This window comes from Bufo gargarizans, chromosome 1 (genome assembly GCF_014858855.1).
Source record: "Bufo gargarizans isolate SCDJY-AF-19 chromosome 1, ASM1485885v1, whole genome shotgun sequence".
Taxonomy (NCBI): Eukaryota; Metazoa; Chordata; class Amphibia; order Anura; family Bufonidae; genus Bufo; species Bufo gargarizans.
In genome coordinates this window covers 76,848,834-76,869,764 of record NC_058080.1, presented here as the reverse complement: position 1 = coordinate 76,869,764, position 20,931 = coordinate 76,848,834, and positions in this window count along the sequence as shown.

Here is a 20,931-nt window from a genome sequence, read left to right as displayed (position 1 = left end):
CTCATCAATATTCGCTTTATAAGACGCACTGCCATTTTTACCCCTCTTTTGGTGGTGAAAAAGTTAATCTTATAAAACATCTTAGAAAAAGAAAAATAGATTAAAAGTAGATTAATATTTTACGTTCCTATAAAGCTATATATTAATCTGAAGAAAATCACAGAAATAAGATAATAATGCACTTAGTAAAGTAGATGCAAGCATTATATATGGACAAAGTCCTCATCTGATATGATAATATCTGAGACACTTAGCCAATATATTTTGATCAAAACACATCTGAGCCCACCTACCAAGCGCCAAAGTGGTCTCAGGTCAGGCGGGTCCTATGCAAAACCTACCTAAGCCATTGGGCTTCTATGTTCAGGAGCGCAGACGCCGCACATATGGTGTGCTGCTCCTAGTCACCTCCATGTGCATCAAGCAACCAATGGGAGGAGGAGCAAGCACAGCCATATGTACCACCTAATCAAGGCGCTCTATGAGATAGGAAGGGCAAAAGTGCAGAGGAATGCTACTCCCAAGATAAAATAGGTGCGCATTCACACTTGAAGGTGCCACTCCCTCAAGCAAATACTACATAGACAAAAAAAACCACAGAAAAAACTAAGATAAAAACATCCTGCACGGTATGATACCGTGCAGTATAAGCTATATATTAATCTGCTCAGCTCCTCCTGCTCTATAACATGCTTTTCTATATCATGACATGTATCAGTTTCTTTTTAGTATAGGCTTTTGGGCTAATAATGGCATAAAATTATCAATAAAATTAAACAACAGATTGACTTTAAATGTGTAACCTCTACAAAATACCTGTAAAGTATTAAATTAGTGTCCACTATGTGCACTACTTACAGTACACAGCCTCAGACCAGTCAAATAATGGTAACTATGGCCGATGCTTCTTCGTACGGATAGACTGGAAATGAAAGGCAAAATTCATACGTCCCTGTGGTTTGCCATTATAGCCATTCCTAGAATATAAATAAGAGAAAAGCCTGTTCTGGCAGTGCAATAATAAACTTGTTGCAAGAATGGTTTTATGACACCCTAAACGTACAAAATTCAGAATGAGTCTTGTATTGTGTCTGTAAGCGGCACAATAGTAATTCCATAGAGTCCCACTTAACACATCAGGATATAGTAATAGCTGTCAAATAAAATTAATTAACTAGATTAGATATTCTACTGAGAAGCAATAAAACAATGAAATGCTTTAAGTGAATAGCGGGTAAAGAAGTAGATCTGTTTGAAAAGTAGTTTTTATGCTTTATCGCAGCCCGGAATAGTTCGCAGTAGGTGATATTCCCTTTGTGGCTGTATATAGTATTTATCTCACTAGTGTAAATATGTCACTGGACAGTCTAATAAGAGTCAGATAAAAACCGCTGCGCGTGGCACAGGAGATTTAAGGCATATCTCTTTTATTCCTTTCCTATACATATTCATGGGCAGAACGATGGAATTTGTTGCGACATTTAATCTGCAATGAGTTTTGAAGTACTTTAATCAGCAGCCTCGTAAAAGTCGGGGAAAAGGTTCATCATTAAAAAAGAGCTACATTCAGAAAACAGCAAAAGTTTGTTTATGAATACAACAATGGAGAATAGGTTTTTACAGAGCCCCAAATATTGGGCAATCAATATATGATTAAATCTTAATATCTTGCCGAATGCAGCTTGTCATTTTACTGCTCAGCTGAGGGGGCTGTTAAAGGTATTTTAGTGTTGTACTAAAGATATTTATTAAGGAATTTTACTATTGCTATTCTGGATTACACTTGAGAAAGTCATTTTGATGCTGCTGTTATTCCATAAAACAAGGGAGATTATAACATTTTAGGGGAGTTTGGGGGCAAAACCTCTGATTGACAATGTACATCCATTCTGCTGTCTATGGAAACCTGCAAAATGGGGCTCTTTTGTTTTGGGGTAAAACTGACCCATTCCATGGCATGGCATAACTGTGGTGGACTTTACCCCCATCCAAACCAAACAAATTGTTGTTGGGACCACAGAGGTAAGGGGGCCCTCTGCTGGTTACAGGCAGTGGAGCCCTTCCCAGTTGTAGAGCAGTAGAAAAGGTGCCCAGGCTGCACTGCTAAGCTGAGAGCAGCGCTTGGTAGGCAGACAGGGGCAGGGCTTAGCAGGAAAATAGGGAGTAGCTTATCTGTGCTATGGCGACCCCAGACATAACTTTGCTTGGGACCCCCCCCGGAAGTGTTAAATCTGCCTTTGTGAATAACTATAGGGGCCGTTAAGGTTCTAATTCTCTTTTTCACCATGGGGTCTGATGGGGCAAATAGCCTCAGAGCCACATAACAGAACTGCAGTGCTGTGAGTGAGCAGAGTTGTAATTGCATTCTGAAATTATTGCACGGTACAGTGGTCTTCAAGTTACAGATTTGTCCTATCTTACTTTTCCTCTTGTCTCAGCATATCACAAAAAATGTTGGGTAAGATCACCAGAGTAAAAAAAAAATGCCTTTGGGATACTCAATTACAAGATGCCTATATGTGTCTATGGATGGCCTCCCAGTGGATGTATTGGAAATCGCAGTCAGTTTAGGGTTTTCTAGCATGTTCCAATATTGTATTGTATTTATTCTGTAAGAAATTGTGTTCCTTAAAAGGGTTATCCAAACCTGTAAACCTACAATGCCCGGGCCCCTCATACGGAGAATACTTACCTGGTCCCCGACGCCTGTGTGCTTCCAAATCGCTCCATGGCCATCGCTGCATCTCTTCGTTGTGCAGATCACATCTGGCAACGCTTGCCTGCTCCCCTTACGTCTCATTACACAAGGGGGCAGGTCACGTCACGACCTGCTATTGGTTGTATCCCCCCCCTTTCGCTGAATGTTGTGATCTGCCCAACGGTGAGATAGAGTGACGGCCGTGAAGGGATCCAGAAGGACACAGGCGTCGGGAACCAGGTAAGTATTTTTTTTATGAGGGGTATGGGCATTGGGAGTGGGGTGTTATAGGTTTGGATAACCCCTTTAAAGGTGTTATGCCGTGATTGATGTAAAAATTGAAAATCAGACACAATGAAGCTAGAACCAGCCCTGTACCTCACATGGATCCAGAGATCTCCACATTCACTGCTCTAAATGTTCTGCTAGATTTTAAGCTAGCAGCTCAGGGGTGTGTTCTTTCTGCTGCAGCTCTCTACCAATCACAGCTCAGGGGTGTGTTCTTTCTGCTGCAGCTCTCTATCAATCACAGCTCAGGGGTGTGTTTTTTCTGCTGCAGCTCTCTACCAATCACAGCTCAGGTGGTGTGTTCTTTCTGCTGCAGCTCTCTACCACAGCTCAGAGCCCATGTCCTTTTAGGTTGTAGCTCTCTCACCTATTAAAGCTCAGGGGATATGTCATACCGTATGTACTGTAGATCTTTCCCTGTCAATGCCACAACTTCTAACAGAAGGCTAGTGACAAGTTTAGTTTTAAACTGAGCGCATTTGGCCACCTTAGTGAGGTTGACAGAAAAATAAGAAGAACAAGCAGCAGGTGGCGCTATGCAGATACATTTTATTGAATATTTCAATCGCTATACAAAATTTGTAATTACATATACAGATCTAGGTGCTAGTAGGATATTTTTGTGGCACAACCCCTTTAACCAAACTTGAAAAAAGATAATGGTGGACACTCCTGTACATTATTAATATTCTCATTGACAATAATTTTAACTTGAAAACATTGTAAACTGCGACCAAGTTCTATGGAAATCTAGCAATTGCTTCCAAATTCCCCCAAAGGTTAAAAGGATTGCCCATTTTATGTTTTTTGTTTTCAAAACATGGGACTGCATAACTGCATAAAAAAAAAAAAAAAAAAAAAAAACATGTTCACCTTCCCAGGCCCCTCCAATACAGTACATCACATACACCACTATAGCCAATCGCTGGCTTGAGAGGCCACGTGCCATACACAGTGGAACATCATTGATGCATCTACAACAATATGCCACTGGCTGCAGCCCTAGGAGAGGATGGAGTGGCACACCGGTTACCATACATTTATCTAGTGTCCATAAGAAGAGTTCATGCAAGCAGTGAGCATTATATAGCATATTGCATTGCACTGCTATATGAAAAAGACCCACCAAGTACATATACTGTATTTGTAAGATGGTCAGACCCTTACAGACAGAATCTTTTTGGCCCTGGTATACATGGCTCCTTACTCTACGATTCCCAAAGGATTAAGGTGGACACAGTTGTAACCCAAACCCAAGTGGACTTTACTTGACTTACATGGGGTAATAAGCTCATGGTTACAGTGGTCTTTTGACAGCTGTGTCACTTCAGCAAGTGGCATTTATAATGTAGAGAAAGTTTCCTTCCTTGTCTGGATTAATGTTCCCATTACATTATACACGGCTCGCTTCCATGGTTATGACTACTCTGCGATCCATTAGCCGTTGCTGTGCTTGGATACTATAGGAAAAAGTGCCGACCTCTCTGGTGGCCAAGACTGTGGAAGCACACGTAGGCTGGCGCTTTTTCCTGTAGTATACAAGCATGACCACCACTGCTGGATTGCAGGGTGATCATAACTAGTGATGAGTGGCAGGGGTCATATTCGAATTTGTGATATTTCGTGAATATTTTGTAAAATATTCATCATATATTTGCAAATTCATATATTCGTTATATTCTACATTCTTTTACGCGAAAATCGGCAAGGTAATGATCGCGTAATATGCAAATATTACGCGCTCAATACAGGCATGGGTCAAAAATGAATATATAGCACTATAGAATATAGTGCTATATATTCATTTTTAGAATATTTGTCATTTTTTCCATCTGAACACATGATTCCTCCCTGCTTCTTGCTTGTGGGCCAATGAGTTATTGCCCCACAAGCAACTTAAGCAGGGAGGAATCATGACTTCAGATGGAAAAAAATGACGAATATTCTAAAAATGAATATATAGCACTATATTCTAAATATTTGTGAATTCTCGAAGTGCCGATATTCGAGATTAAAATTCGCTATTCGAATATTCGCGCTAAACACTAATCATAACAATGGAAATGAGCAGTGTACAATGTGATGGAAAGAGGTATCCAGCCTAGGGAAGGAAGCAATATGGACAATCACAATACATTAGTAAGTAGCTTGTACTTACTTTCGCTACGTAATAAATGCTGAAGTGACACAACCCTTTCTTAATTAGAGACAATAGGTTAATTAAGTGGTAACAGGCAACTATAACTCACTTTAAGAAGAAACAACTCACTCTTGCATTATACCCAGATTTCTAGCTGTCAACATGCCGGCTTTGGTTTCCTTAATAGCAGCGATGAAAATGGTTGCATTCTGCAGTTTTCACCATAGCTATCCCTCCACATGGCACAGTACTTCACAGTTTGCACAGTCCCAATCAGTTGCAGCACTCATGACTCACAGTATTGCAGACAGTCTCTCAGCAGGCTGTCTGGTCTTGGTCACAGGCCTATTATGCAGGACTTGGTTGCTTCCATGATGTGTGAGATTGTGGAAAAGCTCTGCCTGCATAATGTTTATGTCTAGATTGTATTGGAGCTGTCATTTGGCATTCCGGGCACTAGAGGCCACTGTTTTGCAGCTACAGTCAGCACACTCTGGGATCTGCATATGCAAAACAGATGATGACTCATGCAAGCTGCTTCTGAAAACCAGGAAGTCTGAGCTAATCTGACATGGTGGAAGGATTGTGCTGTGAGGGACTGAATCTGATTCCATCCTGGCTTGCCGATGTCCGGCAGTGAATGGACACTCAAAGGAAAGAGAGTAGCTGTGGTCACCTTACTGGATCCAGCCTTTTGAAAAAGACGTTGTACCAGGAAAACCAGTTCCAGTGTGTGGACAGAAAGCCTCATCGTCAAGCAGGGCTGCACGGTTGCTGAGAGCTTGGTGGCCATCCCGGTTTAGCGGTATCCTAGGGCCCAGAAAGGACACAGGTCAGTACACCCGTTTACTCCTTGCTCTATACTAGTGGCGCCTGAAGCAACAGAGACTAAGCCTAGGCCGGAAACTAAATAGATAGTTAGGGTTATGTGATTGCCAGGTTGTACAGAACTGCTCTGTGGCGCAGTATTGACTTTGCAGGCTCTGCTATGTCCATCATCGGCTAGCTTTCTCCTGTTCTGCGGCACAGTATTGACTTTGCAGGCTCTGCTGTGTCCGCAATCGGCTAGGCCTGTCCAGTCAGCAGGGACAGTGACTGTGGGCCCGGGGTATAGCATTTTCTGTGCATGTTTGTATTGTTGCGATTATACTTGTGTTATTACTTTTGCCAAAGTAAAGTTTCTGTTCTTGCATATTAAGCTGGTGTCAGTATCGCTTTCCTTGACTCTGTCTTTGCTGTATCCCGGGGAGCCCACCCCGGTACACGGCTTAAAACTTGGCGTAGTCGGCAGGATACAGCGAACGTTATGGACAGGAACACGGCGGGAGACTGTCCCCTGGCGCCAGTGGTGCACAGGCGGGTGCACAGGCGCAAGTCCACTTGCCCCCAACAATATGGCTACCCCAGTAGCTCCGGGGACATTCCAGCGATTGATGGAACACTGTCTGGGGGACCTCAACTTCAAATCAGTATTGATATACCTTGATGACATAGTAGTGTTCGGGGCTTCCTTTGAAGATCACCTCCAGAAGCTGCGACAAGTCTTGGGACGGCTACGAGACCATGGGCTCATGATCAAGCCAAAAAAATGCCAGTTGTTCCGACAGCAGATAGAGTACTTAGAACATATGGTCACCCAGGAGGGGGTAAAACCGCCCCCCAGCAAGGTGGAGGCCGTTCAGAAGTGGCCCGGCCAAGTACGCTACGTTCGTGGGACTGGCCAGCTACTACGATTTATACCCAAATTCGCTCATCTGGTGGGCTCGTTAAACGAGTTGCTAAGAGACACGGCTAGGGGCCCGAAGAAATGCCCCATCGACTGGGGGCCACGGCAACAAAAGGCTTTTGAAGCGGCGAAAGAGGCGCTGACCAATGTGCCGATCCTGGCTTACGAACGGTTTAATACCCCATTCCTGCTGTATACTGATGGAAGCCTACATGGTCTAGGGGCCGTATTGTCCCAAGTCCAGGATGGACGGAAGAGAGTCATCGCCTATGCGAGCCGGTCCCTAAGAGAGTCAGAACGCAACCCTGATAACTATAGCTCCTTTAAACTGGAACTACTGGCACTGGTGTGGGCCATGACCAAAAGGTTTGTAGAATACCTGACTGGTGCTGAAGTGACCATGATGACAGACAACAACCCTTTGGCACACCTGGAGAATGCCAAGCTCGGTGCACTCGAGCAAAGATGGTTGGACCGCCTTTCTAAGTGCCAATATTGCATCAAGTTCCAGTCCGGTAGGGAGAACGGCAATGCCAATGCACTCTCTCGAGTTCTAGTAGGACAGTCTACTCAGAGAGTCGATGAGGAGTTAGAGGATACTGAAACTCCTGACCTTGGTCGCTTTCCCCTGTTCCCGGATGTGGCACATTCAAGTGGGGTGGCATCTGGAATGACGCTGGTGCTGGGGAAAATGTTGACTGATTGGGAGAGAGTCCAGAATAGCTGTCGGGAATTGTGGAAAGTCAAAGAATGGGTTTGGAGCAAGATCTGGCCTCGGCCAGAAGAACGAGCCCGTCTTACCCCAGAGGGTCAGAAGTTGTTAAGGCAGTGGGACAAGCTGACAATTACCCAGGGCCTCCTGTGCCGGATCATATACTTACAGTCAGAGCTGCAGTATCGGCAACGGATTGTCATTCCCATGTTGCAGGAGGCCTCCAGGGAAGCTCATGAAAAGGGAGCTCATTTTGGGAGCGACAAAACTTTCAAGTGGCTGCAACAGCTGATATACTGTCCAAATCTGGCATACATGGTGGCCACGGCATGTCTTAAGTGCCGATCCTGTGGGTTGAGTAAGAGTACTGAACTGCGGGCTCCTGTGCAGACCATCTGCACCTCAGCGCCCCTAGAACTTCTGATGATCGATTATGTACAGATTGGATACTCTACCTCGGGACACTCGTGCTGTCTAGTCATGACAGATCACTTTACCAAGTATGCGGTGGCTGTGCCCACCAGAGACCAAACTGCAGAGTCGGCCCCTGAAGCTGTCTGTAAACACTTCATACAGGTGTTCGGGTGTCCACGGAGGATACATTCTGACCAGGGAGCATGCTTTCAGGGTACTCTAATGAATGGACTGACATTTTCCACATTTTTGGCTAGTGTCACTCACCTCCACTGCTATCTAACTACACAAAAGCTGGCTGTTGCTAGGGAAAATCCATATTCAGGGCACGGTGAAGGGGCTCTGTACAGGCTAGAGTCACAGTTTGTCCTCAGCCTGTTGGATCCTGCTGCTGAAAAACCCAATACAACAATTTATTCAGTGTGTACCGGGTTTTATTACAATGCACTGTACTACTCCTATCCTGTGCCAGTGTCTGATTAGAAAAAGAATCATTGTGAAAGTGAGTTTCCGGCACGAACAGGATCTCACACTGAAGGTTTCTAGCTTCTTTTCAAACCATACTGTGTTTATAAAGGCTGTTAAACCCTTTAACATTTAGGGAGGCTATAGGCGCTACCATGGTGGCTAAATAAGTGTGGAATATCTTCACTCCGTATAAGAACTGTCATACCCATTATTCGTACCAATAAGCTGTAAGGTGCATAGAGGTGAAGGCCAAAAAGTACAAAAAAAACATAATTTGAAAAATAAAGTAAACAAAGATTAGAAACTTCATATGAGAACCGTTTAGTACAGTCCTGATCAAAAGTTTAAGACCACTTGAAAAATGGCAAAAAATCATATTTTACATTGTTGGATCTTAACAAGGTTCCAAGTAGAGCTTCAACATGCAACAAGAAGAAATGAGAGTGAGACAAAACATTTTAATAACGATTAAACTGAAACACGCTGTTTTTCAGCTGACCCAAATTTTAGGACCACATGCCTTTAAAAGGCCAAATCTGTGCAAGGATGTGGATTCATTGTCATTTTCTGTCTGGTAGTCACACGTTGTGATGGCAAAGGCAAAAAAACTCTCCCTTTTTGAACGTGGTCGGGTTGTTGAACTGCATAAGCAGGGTCTCTCACAGCGTGCCATCGCTGCTTAGGTGGGACGCAGTAAGACAGTCATTTGGAATTTCTTAAATGATCCAGAGGGTTATGGAACAAAAAAGTTCATCAGCACTGAGCCGGAAGATCCAATTGGCTGTCCGTCAAGACACTGGACGATCCTCGACCCAAATTAAGGCCCTTACTGGTGCTGACTGCAGTCCCATAACCATCAGACGGCATCTGAGACTAAAGGACTTCAAAAACAAAAAACGCCACAGAACTGCTCGTTTGGACTTTGCAAGAGAGCACCAAACATGGGACATTCAAAGGTGGAAGAAAGTTTTATTCTCTGATGAGAAAAAATTTAACCTTGATGCAGTGGCGTTGCGAGGGGGGTGCGGGGGGTGCGGGCCGCACCGGGTGACACCAGTCTGATGGGGTGTCACCCGCTGGCCGCCGGAGTTCTCCTTAACTAACTTTAGGCAGGGCCGGCGCTTCCATAGAGGCGGGGGGGGGGGGCTCTCTCCCTCCCCCTGTGCTGCTGCCGCTGCCTCCGCCAATGAGAAGAGGGATTGGAGGAGGAGGGGAGGGGCTGTGGCCACTGCGCCACCAATGAAGAAAACTGACCTGTAATACAAATACAGGAGGCGGGTGCCGGAATCAAATTGCCGGCACCCGACCTCTATGACAGGGAGCGGCACCTGAAGAGTTAACTGTCACTGATCGCAGCCCCCTATCATAGAGGTCGGGTGCCGGCTATTTCATTCCGGCACCCGCCTCCTGTATTTGTATTAACATTGAGTGCGCGCCCCCCCCCCCCAGTATAATAAACATTTTGTGCACCCCCCCCCCAGTATAATTAACATTTTGTGCACACCCCCCCCCCCCATAATAAACATTGGTGGCGCAGTGGGAAGTGCCAATGAGGGTTAAAAAAATAAATAAAAAATGAACTCACCTCCTCCAGTTGATCGCATAGCTGCCGGTCTCCTGTTCTATCTTCAGGACCTGTGGTGACGTCACTGAGCTAATCACATGGTCCATTACCATGGTGATGGATCATATGATGTACCATGTGATGACCACAGTGATGTCACCACAGGTCCTTTCACAGGTCCTGAAGATAGAACAGGAGACCGGCAGCTGCGCGATCAATTGGAGGAGGTGAGTTAATTTTTATTTATTTTTTTAACCCTCATTGGCACTTCCCACTGCGCCACCAATGTTTATCATACTGGGAGGGGGCCGCACTCAATGTATATTATACTGGGAGGGGGCCGCACTCAATGTATATTATACTGGGGGGGGTGGCCGCACTCAATGTATATTATACTGGGGGGGGTGGCCGCACTCAATGTATATTATACTGGGGGGGGTGGCCGCACTCAATGTTTATTATACTGTTGGGGGGGGCGCTCTCAATGTTTGATATACTGGGGGGGGCGCTCTCAATGTATATTATACTGGGGGGGTGGCCGCACTCAATGTTTATTATACTGTTGGGGGGGGCGCTCTCAATGTTTGATATACTGGGGGGGCGCTCTCAATGTATATTATACTGGGGGGGTGGCTGCACTCAATGTTTATTATACTGTTGGGGCGGGCGCTCTCACTGTTTGATATACTGGGGGGGCGCTCTCAATGTATATTATACTGGGGGGGTGGCCGCACTCAATGTTTATTATACTGTTGGGGGGGGCGCTCTCAATGTTTGATATACTGGGGGGGGGGGCGCTCTCAATGTATATTATACTGGGGGGGTGGCCACACTCAATGTTTATTATACTGTTGGGGGGGGCGCTCTCACTGTTTGATATACTGGGGGGGGGGCGCTCTCAATGTATATTATACTGGGGGGGTGGCCGCACTCAATGTTTATTATACTGTTGGGGGGGGGGCGCTCTCAATGTATATTATACTGGGGGGGGGCGCTCTCACTGTTTGATATACTGGGGGGGGGGCGCTCTCAATGTATATTATACTGGGGGGAGGCGCTCTCAATGTATATTATACTGGGGGGGGCGCACTCAATGTTTATTATACTGGGGGGGGGGCGCTCTCAATGTTTATTATACTGGGGGGGCGCTCTCAATGTTTATTATACTGGGGGGCGCACTTAATGTTTATTATACTGGGGGGGCACACTTAATGTTTATTATACTGGGGGGGCGCTCTCAATGTTTATTATACTGGGGGGGCGCTCTCAATGTTTATTATACTGGGGGGCGCTCTCAATGTTTATTATACTGGGGGGGCGCTCTCAATGTTTATTATACTGGGGGGGCGCTCTCAATGTTTATTATACTGGGGGGGCGCTCTCAATGTTTATTATACTGGGGGGGTGCACTCAATGTTTATTATACTGGGGGGGCGCTCTCAATGTTTATTATACTGGGGGGGTGCACTCAATGTTTATTATACTGGGGGGGCACTCAATGTTTATTATTTTGACCTTCTACTAAGCATTCTGTATTCAGAATGCTATTATTTTCCCTTATAACCATGTTATAAGGGAAAATAACACAGTGAATAGACTTTCATCTTAGCAACCAAGCGTGAAAATTGCACTGCATCCGCACTTGCTTGCGGATACAATGCGATTTTCACGCAGCCCCATTAACTTCTATGGGGTCTGCGTTGCATGAAAACGCACAACATAAAGCATGTTGCGATTTTCATGCAGCGCACAAGTGATGCGTGAAAATCACCGCTCATCTGCACAGCCCCATAGAAGTGAATGGGTCCGGATTCAGTGCGGGTGCAGTGCGTTCACCTCACGCATTGCACCCGCGCAGAAATCTCACCCATGTGATAGGGGCCTAAGGGTGAATAGGACAAGGGTTCCAGCCCCAAAGGGGGCTAATAGTAAGTGAAAATAAAACACAAACACTAAGGCTACTTTCACACTTGCGGTAGTGTGATGCGGCAAGCAGTTCCGTTGTCAGAACTGCGTGCCAGATCCGCCGATCTGGATGTGACTGAAAGCATTTATGAGATGCATCCGGATGCAGATCCATCTCACAAATGCATTGCAAGAATGAATCCATCTCTCCGCTTGTCATGCGGACAGACGGATCCGTCTTGTATCTTTTTACACATTTTTACCGGCATGCGCAGACCGAAAGGACGGATCCTGCATTCCGGTATTTTGAATTCCGGATCTGGCACTAATACGTTCCTATGGGAAAAAATGCCAGATCCGGCATTCAGGCAAGTCTTCAGTTTTTTTCGCCGGAGATAAAACCGTAGCATGCTGCGGTTTTATCTTTTGCCTGATCAGTCAAAATGACTGAACTGAAGACATACTGATGCATCCTGGACGGATTACTCCATTCACAATGCATGGGGATATGACGGATCAGTTCTTTTCCGGTATAGAGCCCCTGTGACGGAACTCTATGCCGAAAAAGAAAAACGCTAGTGTGAAAGTACTCTAAAATATTAAGTTTAAATCCCCCCTTTCCCAATATAAAAAATATATACAATAAACATATTACATAGCGCTGCGTCCGAAAAGTCCAAACTATTAAATTATTAAAAAATATCTCCTATGCGGTGAGCATTCGCCATTTTTTAGTCACCTTGCCACCCCAAAAAATAGGATAGGACTGTTCTACTATGGGCCGAACATTTCATAAAATGCGAAATGCACGTGGCTTTTTTGCTTGGTATTGAGTATCGCAATACTTTTTTATGGTGATGAAAGCGAATCAAAATTTTGGTATTGAAACAACCCTACGCCGATCTGATCGGCGTAGCGTTGTCACGATACCAAAATTTTCATTCGGTTTTGATTTGGCGACTAAAAATGTAATTTGGCTCCTAAATTTTTCAGTTCAGGAGCCAATGGCTACTAGGTATTTTTTTTTTGGAGTCTGGAGCCCTGCTATCAGAGGCCGGCGCAGGCGGCGCGATGACGTCATCACGCCGCCTAAGCCCTGAGCCGTACACAGCGTGGGACACAGGCCAGAAGAGGCCTGCATCGCATCGCTGCCAAAGAGGTAAGTGTTTTTTTTTTTTTTTTCTGTACAATACTGATGGCTAGTGGCACATGATAGGAGAGGCCCTATGGCTAGTGGCAAATGATAGGGGGGGCCGCCTATGGCTACTGGCACATGATAGGGGGGCCCTATGGCTACTGGCACATGATAGGGGGGCCCTATGGCTACTGGCACATGATAGGGGGCCCTATGGCTACTGGCACATGATAGAGGGGCCCTATGGCTACTGGCACATGATAGGGGGGCCCTATGGCTACTGGCACATGATAGAGGGGCCCTATGGCTACTGGCACATGATAGGGGGGGGTGCCTATGGCTACTGACACATGTTGATGGGGGGCTTAGGCTACTGGCACATGATTAAGGGGCATCTATGAGGGCACATTTCACTGGCACATTATTGGGGGACATCTATGGGGGCACTTCTTACTGGCACATTATTGGTGGCACTATAGGGGCATCTACTGAGGCCACAAAGAACGGTTATTTTATATGGGGGCTCTGTATAGGGGCATTTTATACTGGGACACATTGTGTTGGGTACTATGGGGAAGGGGGGAGAGGACTACTACGGGGCACTGAGAAGGGGTATTTTATGCTTACAAATTATGGGGGACACTGAGGGCATCTACTGGCGCACTATATATCGGGCATTTTATACTGGTACATTATGGGGGCACTAGGGGGGAGAGGAGCACTATGGGGGCATTTACTGGGGTCACTATATAGGGGTATTTTATACTGGCACATTATGGAGGCACTATGGGGACATTAGCTCAACTGGGGACATTACAGGGGGGTATTTTCTGCACTGTACACATTATAAGAAGAATTATTTCTACTGGGGGGCATTATGGTGGGCGTTATTACTCCCCCATGGTATGAGCCCCCTAGTAGCAGCACCATCCTCTCCCTGCTCTGCTATCCCTCTGCCCCTTCTCCAAATACTTATTATGAAATCTTTCTCATTAGGATAAAACACAACATCAGCTCCGCCGAGCCCCCGGCCAAAGTGTGGAAGTGGCGTCCGAGATCCCCAAGGGCCAAGCCAAGTAATTGTAAGTTTTCATATGAAATATGTTTGTTATATACATATAGCATACACTGTCAGGTGTCACCCAGGGGGGGGGTGACACCATTTTCTACCGCACCGGGTGACACCAGCCCTAGCAACGCCACTGCCTTGATGGTCCTGATGGTTTCCAACATTACTGGCATGACAAGCAGATCCCACCTGGATGTTTTCTACACGCCACAGTGGAGGGGGCGCCATAATGGTCTGGGGTGCTTTTTCCTTCAGTGGAACAATGGAGCTTCAGAAAGTGGGCATCAAACGGCTGCTGGCTATATCCAGATGTTGCAGAGAGCATTCCTCATGACTGAAGGCCCTCGTCTGAGTGGTAACGACTGGTTTTTTCAACAGGACAACGCTACAGTACACAATGCCCGCAGGACAAGGGACTTCTTCCAAGAGAATAACATCACTCTTTTGGCCCATCCTGTGTGTTCCCCCTATCTAAATCCTATTGAAAACCTTTGGGGATGGATGGCAAGGGAAGTTTATAAAAATGGACAACAGTTCCAGACAGTAGATGGCCTTCGTGCGGCCGTCTTCACCACTTGGAGAAATGTTCCCACTCACCTCATGGAAACGCTTGCATCAAGCATGCCGAAACAAATTTTGGAAGTGATAAACAACAATGGCGGAGCTACTCATTACTGAGTTCATGTTTAGAAGTTGGATTTCTGTTTTGGGGGGGGTTTAGTTATTTTTTGGAGGTGTGGTCCTACACTTTTGATCAGCTGAAAAACAGCCTGTTTCAGTTTATTCGTTGTTTTCATTAAATTGAATGCTCAAAAAATGTTTTGTCTCACTCCCATTTCTTCTTGTTGCATGTTGAAGCTCTATTTGGAACGTTGTTAAGATCCAGCCATGCTAAATATAATTTTTTACCATTTTGATCAGGACTGTATGATGGGGCACTCTCAGGTGCAACCTGTGAATATACCGCAACATACTAGGGGGAGAAAAAATAGTTACACAATGACGTAGGACAAGAACATAGTTATGTACGACTAAAAATAAACCTGCTGCTGCCATCACCAGAATTAAATGTGATCTATTCCTGAGCAGTTCTCAACCCTTCGATTGTGTAGCTGGAACTGAAGACCAATCTGCAGCAATCGGTGGAGGAGGATGATTTTGTGTACGCTGGGGTGATGCTCTGCCATCTTGAAGATTCCTCTTATCCAGAATCTTCATACCTTCTTATACGGATGAGACAACTGTGGATACTCCATTGCGTGAAATCAGAAGTTTGGGAATCTCCACCTGTATTTGATGTCATTGTCCCGCAGTACTTTGGTAATTGGGGAAAAATCTCAGCGAGCTTGCACTGTGGCTGCCGATAGGTACAGGTACAGGGAGAGCGCTGTGTATGGTGGAGGAAACAAGCCATATTCGCGGGCCTCATACAGTATCAACTCTTTTATGTGATATAAGTGAATTTTCACCAGAGTATCTCTATGTGCTTTCTCCGGAACGGCTTTGGACTTAGGAATTCTGTGCGCCCTGTCCGGGGTAAAATCCATAGGTGTTAAGGTAGGGAGTCAGGGACCAACTTCCGAAAGAGGCTTTTAAGATAGTCCATGAGCACAGGAGTAGAGACTTCTTTTGGTATGCCTCTGATTTGGATATTATTACGCCGTGATCTGTCTTCGGCGTCTGTAGCTTTTGTTTTTAGCCACTTGACATCTTCTTCCAGTGCATTATGTGCATCCACCAATTCGTTGTGTGCACTAGAGAGCTCAGCCATTTTACGTTCTATATGGTCTGTGCATTCTTCTATAGCGGAGACATTGGATTGGAGTTGGCGGATAAGGGAAGATACAGACTTATTAATCCCATTTTGTAGGACTATAAGCATGTCTTTTAAAGTGTCCACTGTTACTAGGGCAGAGGAGGCTGGAAATTGTGATATATTACACTGTGGCAAAACTGAGTTAGCTGTTTCAGTGCCATCTTAGGTGTTAATTTTTTTCTGGGCTGGGCCTTTACTATTGGGGGAAGCTGAAGGTGATGTTACTGATCTTCTCTTCCCTATTTCATCTTTGTCCTCAAGCAATGCCAGGGTTGGCTCAGGGCCGTGCAGGGTAGGATCCCCCGCTTCTTTGCTGTCCGCTGTCACGACCCTTGGTCATGGTCGTGACTCTTGTGGCCGCCTGCAGTTGCCTGCGGTCTTGGTGTTGTTGTCAATCACAGGTGAGGGCTATAGTTTGTTGCCTCACCTGTGGTTGCCACTGGCAACATTGGGTATGTGGCAGCAGAGCAGCCTGAGCGGAGCTAGGCAGCTTGCTGCAGTAGGCATGCGGTTGCACTTGGCAACCACTCCTATAGGTGTGCCTTTTATCGGTGTGCGCTACTTGGCCCTATAAAGCCTCAGTGGAAGGCAGTAGTCAGAGAGGGTGCTTCAGCCATGCTTGCTGGAGACATCCTCCTGGTTATTTACCATCTGCCAGTGAGGGCCACGCTGGTGGTCATAAACGTTATGTCTGGTGTTAGTTTATGGTTTATCTGTTATTGCAGCATATGGTCTTCTGGGTTCCCGTGTGATGTCTGTTGTGTGGTGTGTCCTTTGTGTTGGTTGTGGATAGCAGCACTTGCACGTGGGTTCCAGGTTGTGTGTCTGTGGCAGGTAAGTGTGGTACTAGTCTCACTTACCTGTCATTGCCATATGTCTGTGTATGTTCCCCTTTCTATGTAGCTTGGCCAGTGAGACACCTGTTCCTCCATCTCTAGGAGGAACGGGTTGTCTTACCCTGCTCCTAGTCCAGGGCCACCCTGAGGGCAAGCAGGAATATCAGGTTCCGGAGTATGAGCCCTCCTACCTTCAGGGTTGGCTCATACGGCTAGGAGACAGGGTCAGTATTAGGGATGTGTAGGAGGTGACCTGCTCCCTTATTCTCTGTCCTGGCCTTGCAGCGAATCCATCTGCTGATACCGCACAGCTGAGGGTTTTCCCCATCCGCAGCCATGACATCTGCAGGCTGAGATACTGGACTCAGGGGACATGGTGAATTAGGGGCTGAGTCATTCTGTGCAGAGATGGCGGTATCTGCCGCCCCAAAAAAGTCTGTCAACTTCTTGGGTGTGGAGGGCTTCACCCTTTGTTTTTGTCATTGTACCGAAGCAGTGGCGAATAATTGCCATCTTGGCAGTGGAAAGCTTGGCAGGCAGCCAGGTATTATGATGGGCTGTGAGGGGCCAGGGGCCCGTAATGGTGCAGTTCAAATGTGCTCAACCAATATGGCCACTGTGTCGGGAGTCAGGCAGTGAATGTACCTCCTTTCCACACTGGGACTGTGCTGCCGGAGTGTTCCTCGGTGCTGTGGATCAGAAGCAGTGTGCAGGAGGTATGACTCCAGAGGACGGCGCCTTGGAAATACCGCCGTTCCTGTGTCCCACGGGACCCACAGTGTCATAAGGCAGCTGGAGGGTGGTGGAGGGTTGATGGTATCGGTGACGCTGTGTAGATGGCTAACTGCCGGTCCTGTAGTTACCAGCCCTTGTAGGAGGTTGCTGTATTGCCTTTTGCAGTTGCTGAAGCAGGTTTAAGGTGCTGTGAGCCGCAATTTAAGCATCAGTGTGTAGGAGAGCTTGGAATCAGGTGGTCATCTTCCACAGCGGCCAAGCTCCACCCCCAGAAAACTAATTATTGATCCCTTGGCTTTCCAAGCCAGAAGGAGAGAGAGCAGATGTATTGGTGATTAGTCTTATGGTCAGACACCAACACTGGACAGGAGCAGGACAATCTATTGTAGAAATATCTTATGCACTGGACCATCAGGTGCTTTGTTTTTTTCGGTAGCTGCATACAGACTGAGTAAACGTTGTGCCTCTACCAGCTGAGGAATAGCTGTGCTTCTGGATCCATACTCAGTGTCTACTGAGCTCTGGATATGGATTTTCCCTAGCAACGGCCTGCTGATGTAAGCATAGGGGCTGCACTTCAGTTTTGAAACACATGGAAGCTGAATTGCCTAATAGAGTATATTGGAAATGTTAATAAATCACTTGTCCCTACACTGTTAGAAAAAAGTAATAATTCTAAAACCCTGAAACGACAGTTACACTTTCATGGTACATTGGTCCAGGAAAGACCACTGATGGCAAATTAATCACTGCATTATAAAAGCACAAACTGCCACCCCTTGTAGCAAAGGCAAATAATAATAACACTTGATGATGCTGAATATTGAATAAAAAGAAAACAAAAAGAATGTTGCATCCTATAGGCACACAGCTTTGTATCTATGAGAAATTCTTTGTTATACACTCAAGACCAACACTAAAAATGCAAGTAAACACATAATATGTGGGAACTTATGCAAAAAAAATGTCCAGGCACAATCCACATTAATAAAGAAATAAATTATGTACACTTATAGGAGAGTCAGCTTTCTTTTAGATAGTTTTAATGAATCTGTCTCTTGTAGACAAAGGGGCAGTTTTAAGATGACAGCAAGAAAACACTTTTGCATGTTGGAATTTTTGCAAGAATGGGGTGTCTTGTGACCGTACAGCAACATTTTCAGGCAAAATTTGATAAATGTGCTCCAATTAGAAACTGCATTTATTCATTGAGTGACACAATTCAAAATCAATGGCTGCCATCCATACACTTAAGAAGAGACGGTGAAGAGGATTTGAGTCCTGAACAGTCAACCAGGCTGACTAGTATGGAACTACAATCTCCACAAATTATGATACAAATTTTCAAGAGCTGAAAACCAGACACAAAGTGAAACACTGTGACTTTTGGAAGAGAACAAATTCGCTGATAGACTGGTGTTCAGTGATGAGGCTACCTTTCACCTCAGTAAGAAGGTCAATCGCCACAATGTTACGATCTGGGACTCAGAATACAAAACATGCCATTATCAAGCACTTGAGGGGCCCACCTAAAGTTAATGTGTTCTGTCCAATAAGCAAGTGACAAGTCTATGGTCCCTTCTTTTTTTAAGGGGATACGGTCACTGGCCGCATCCCCTGGAAATGTTAAGGTGATGACTTATGCCACAGGTAGAGTAAAAATCTGTCAAGCATAGTCTATCACCAGGATGGTGGCCCTCCTAATTTCCAGTTGAATATTCGCTGATGTAGCTCTACTGGAATGTTGGATGCGCTGTGCTAGAATACACAATTCACTAATGTTGAGATGGCCTCCTTGATCACCACATCTAACACCCTGCATTTTTTTTCTATGTGTCTACATCAAGAACTCAATGTATCTGCTGCCCAGCCACTGCAACTGAATGACCTGAGAAGTTGAATCATTGAAACAGAGGAGCTCATATCCGAGGATATGTTGGCATTTTCTGGACATAACAGGATATGACCACCTAGATATCTGCCATGTCGCCAGTAGAGCTCACCTTTACATTTGTAGTGTATAGATAAAACCTCTCTGGATAGGTCATCAATATCTGATCTGCGCGGGCCCGACACCCAGCAGTCCTGTCAATCAGCTGTTTGAAGAGAATATGGCACACCATGTGAGCGCTACTTTCTCTTCGTTATGCTGCTCGATGTCTCGGAAGTGCACTATAATTATAAGTACTTGTAATTACACTATGCCACCGCTACATGGGAGGTGACGCGCAGTGTAATGAAGAGGAAGCAGTGCTCACATGAAGCGCCGCCTCCTCTTCAAATAGCTGATTGACAGCGGTGCTGGATGATGAACCCCTGCAAATCAGATATCGATGACCTATCCTGAGGATGAGGGTGAGATTCTTACCTTCATCCTCAACAATATAATTTCAGCTATATATTGTTGGGAGTAGCTTATTATCAATAGGAGGGGCGTATAATAATGGGCAAGGCCTACAATTTTGCATGGCGTGCTACGCACATGACCTTTACTCTCCTCAAAGCCCGCCTCATCAAAAATTCTGTGTGTTCCCATGCCATTGTCTGTAAACAAATGTGGCAAAAAAAAAAATATTTATACATATCCCACTCTAAACGTTCATATACTCATATTAATAATCATAGACTGTGCAGTATTGCCATATGCTGTACATAATAGCCAAATAAAAATCTCATACATTATAAAGTCTACATGCAATAGAGATAGCAATTACCGGTATTTGCATACACAAATTAATATTTTTATTAATACCTATAGAAAACCATTTACATAAAAACAGGAAGAATTCCTAGGAGTCCACACAGAAGAAATACTTACTACCATACATTACCCAGGTCATAGTATATACAAATAGGGAACAGGACACAAGCAGGTAATATCAACTGGGTATATAGTAAAAACATTAGCAGTCTTCAGAACACTATATACGGTACATACTAAATATCCCAGCAATAACTTAAAACTTAAAGTGGCCCTGGAAAAAATATTAAAAGTGGCCCTGTTTTGTAGTTGGGTCCAAATTGATGGAAGGCAGAGCCAGCAATATCATATTGTGGCACATTATACCACCCCAACAGAGACAAATACCACAGTCCATCACAAAATACTGCCAGCAGCACAAAAAACATCCTCAAAAACATCTACTGGCTGGCGGTGAGGAGGGTCCAGGAGGCCCTCTGGGCATTGTCTCACCAGGAAATTTCCCTGTAAGGTCTATGGCCAATCTGACCCTGCTCCACACTTTAGACCCAAAGCACATAAAAACAGTAGTAGATGAAAGCACCATAATAGGTCCCATTGTTCCCGACATACGTTTCACTATGGAAAGCTTTATCTTTCATAGTTTTAATAATCTAAAGATTGTTATATTGAGTATGAATGAAAAAGAATTAAAGAACATGATGGTTGAAAAAGCACTGAACAG